Source organism: Gossypium hirsutum, chromosome A06 (assembly GCF_007990345.1).
Source record: "Gossypium hirsutum isolate 1008001.06 chromosome A06, Gossypium_hirsutum_v2.1, whole genome shotgun sequence".
NCBI classification, from domain to species: Eukaryota; Viridiplantae; Streptophyta; class Magnoliopsida; order Malvales; family Malvaceae; genus Gossypium; species Gossypium hirsutum.
The window spans coordinates 20,853,240-20,856,789 of record NC_053429.1 but is presented as its reverse complement, the minus strand read 5'-3'; positions in this window follow the sequence as shown (position 1 = coordinate 20,856,789).

Below are 3,550 nucleotides of genomic sequence, written 5' to 3'. Positions count from 1 at the left end.
GAAACAAGGGTTTGTTCAAGTAGAAACAAAATTTTTACTCAAGCTAAGGCTTGAACCCATGACTTCCCAGACACTCCCAGAGCACTAAACCACTAAGGCAGACATACATCTACATCACAAACATACAAAAATAATTTTCACAGGGGTTTTCGAGATTTGGGGCGTTACACTTAATCTGGAATTAAATAACAAGACTTGCTGACTTGCTTCAAGTTCTCGAACTCGAATGTGCTTGTCATGCCATTTCTTAAGTCTCTCCTTGAGTAATTTGGCATTTTCATATGAGAACATTTAGAATTCCTCTAGCTCATTAAGTTGGAGCACCCATTTCTCTTTAGCAAGCTTCGAATCCAAGTTGAGTTATCGTACGGCCAAGTAAGCTTTGTGCTCTAACTCCAGGGGTAGAAGACAGGCTTTCCCAAAGACCAACCTGTAGGGTGACATCTCTAAAGGTGTCTTGTATGTTGTTCTGTAAGCCTATAAAGCATCATCTAGTATTTTGGACCAATCTTGTCGGTTCGGGCAAACTACTTTCTCAAGTATATCTTTTATCTCTTATTTCGCCAGTTCAGCTTGCCCATTTGTCTGTGGATGGTAAGCCTTCTCAAGTATGCCTTTTATCTCTTTGTTTGCCAGTTCAGCTTGCCCATTTGTCTTTGGATGGTAAGCTGTAGCGACCTTGTGTTTCACTCCATGTTTATCTAATAACCATTTCAACCACTTGTTCACAAAATGGGACCCTTCATCGCTAATAATAGCTCTTGGGGTTCCAAACCTTGTGAACACATGTTTCTATAAAAACTTTATCACAACCCTAGCATCATTGGTCGGGTAAGCTTCAGCCTCAACCCACTTAGAAGTCCTTGATAAATATTCGATAGAAACTGGTGTGGCCCGAAAAGCTCCTAACACCCTTTACAGATGTTGGAGGTGGGAGTTTCTCAATAACATCTATTTTTACTTTATCTAACTCAATCCCATGTCTCGTTATCCGATGCCCTAGAATAATCCCTTCTCGTGCCATGAAATGGCACTCTACCCAGTTGAGTACTAGGTTTGTTTCTTCGCATCGCCGTACTACCTTCTCTAGATTGGCTAAGCAATCGTCATAAGTATCCCCAAATATTGAAAAATCATCCATAAAAACTTCTAAATACTTCTCAACCATGTTAGTAAAAATAGACATCATACATCTTTGAAATGTAGTAAGTGCAATACATAAACCAAATGGATGCGTCTAAATGCAAATGTACCATACGGGCAGGTGAATGTTGTTTTGTGTTGATCTTTCGGTGCTACTGTAATCTAATTATACCCCGAGTATCCATCGAGAAAATAGTAATAGTCTCGCCCTACGAGTCTATCCAGCATCTGGTCCAAAAATGGCAAAGGAAAGTGATCTTTCCTAGTCGCCTTGTTCAGTTTCTGATAATTGATGCAAATTCTCTATCCCGTAAATGTTCTAGTATGTATCAACTTGTTATTCTCATTTTCAATGACCTTGATACCGCCTTTCTTTGGCACGCACTGGACCAGACTTACCCATGAACTGTCTGAGATGGGGTAGATTATACCCGCATCTAACCACTTGATGATTTCTTTCTTGACTACATCCTTCATGATGGAGTTTAGTCTTCGTTGTCCATCAATCGTCCCTTTTTTGCCATCTTCTAGGATAATCTTGTGCATGCATACAGATGGACTAATACTGTGAATATCTGCTATGGTCCATCCGATAGCCTTCTTGAATTGTCTTAACACCAGGATCAGTTGCTCTTCTTGCTCACTAGTTAATTCTGCTGAAGCAATCACAGGCAAAGTAGAGGCATTACCTAAATAAACATATTTCAAATGTGAAGGCAATACCTTAAGTTCTAATTTAAGTGGCTCATCGATTGACGCTTTTGGTTGGGCATAATCCCTTTTCTCTAATTCCAAAGATTCAAAATGAGACTGCGGATTAAATCCCTTTTGATTAGCTTCTAACAGCACTAAGTATCCATCCTCCTCTTCATCATTCGAAAGATCTGATGTCAAAATTTGTTCCAACGGATCCTTAACGTATTTGATCTCCTTCTCCACTATTAAATCCTCTAAATCGTGTACTGCATAACAATCATCAATTGTGTCAGGAAATCATATAGACTTAAAAACGTTAAATGTTACCTAATCATCCTGAACACGCATAGTAAGCTTGCCCTTCTGCACATCCATAAGGGTCATTTCAGTTGCTAAGAACAGTCTTTCTAAGATAATTGGCACTTCTTTGTCTGCTTCAAAGTCTAAAATAACAAAATCAACAGGCAAGATAAATTTATCTACACTTACCAATACATCCTCGATTTTTCCTTCTGGATGTGCTAAAGATCGATCTACTAATTAAAGTGTAACCATAGTAGAATTAACTTCACCTATCCCCAACTTCCTAAATATTGACATAGGCATCAAGTTAATACTCACACCTAAGTCACATAATAACTTACCACAATATGTTACTCCTATGTTGCAAGGTATGGTAAAACATCTAGGATCCTTCAACTTTGGGGGTAATTTGTCTTGAATATATGCACTGCATTCCTTCGTCAGAGCTACCGACTCAAATTCTCCAAGTCTTAGTTTTTTGGACAGGATATCCTTCATGAATTTGATGTAGTTCGGCATTTGCTCAAGTGCTTCAACCAATGGGATGCTGATATAAAGTTGCTTGAGTATGTCTAGGAACTCCTTGAATTGAATCTCCGGCTTCTACTTTTGAAGTCTTTGAGGGTAGGGTGGTGGTGGTTTCTTTATTGGAACTGGTTGATTCATCTTCTGTGGCAATTCTGCATCTAACGGAGTTGCTAGTTTATTAGAATTAGCTGGTTCTGAAATTACCTTGTCGAGTTTTGCAGATTCTGGTTGTTGTGAAACTAGAATTTCAACACTCGGTTGAACTTCCTCTGAATCTTGAGCGTCAGCTTGCTCCTTTCCAACTTCGATGGTGTTGGGCTCTACTGTCTTTCCACTCCTCAATGTCAACGCTTTGCAATACTCCTTCCCCAAATTCCTTAGATTCTTTGTATCACTAGGTACAGCACCTGGTGGTCGGTTCCTGAGTTCAGTTGCAAGCTGGTCCATTTGGTTTTCCAAGTTTTTCAATATAGTTGCTTGGCTTTAGATTAAGGTATCATTCTTGGCCATGTATGCCTTAAATAGATTTTCTAAACTATTGGATGGTTCAGCTTAGGTTGGTTTCTGAACTTGTTGGGGAAAACTAGGCGGTTGGGTTGGTCTAGGTTGGGCATAAGTGTTACTGGTTCCAGCATCTTGGTTACTCCAAGAAAAATTGGGGTGATTTCGCCACGATGGGTTATAAAAATTGGATTGCAATCCTTGCCTTCCTCGATTTTGGTTCTGGTTACCTATGTAGTACATGGATTCTGGGTTTGATGGTCATTCTTCGAACAAATGTCCTTCCCCACAGTAAACATAGGCTATACTTTCAAATTGGGTTGGTGGCTGTGCCGCAAAACTGTTAGACCCATTAGTAGTAAGGTTTTTTAACAATAAA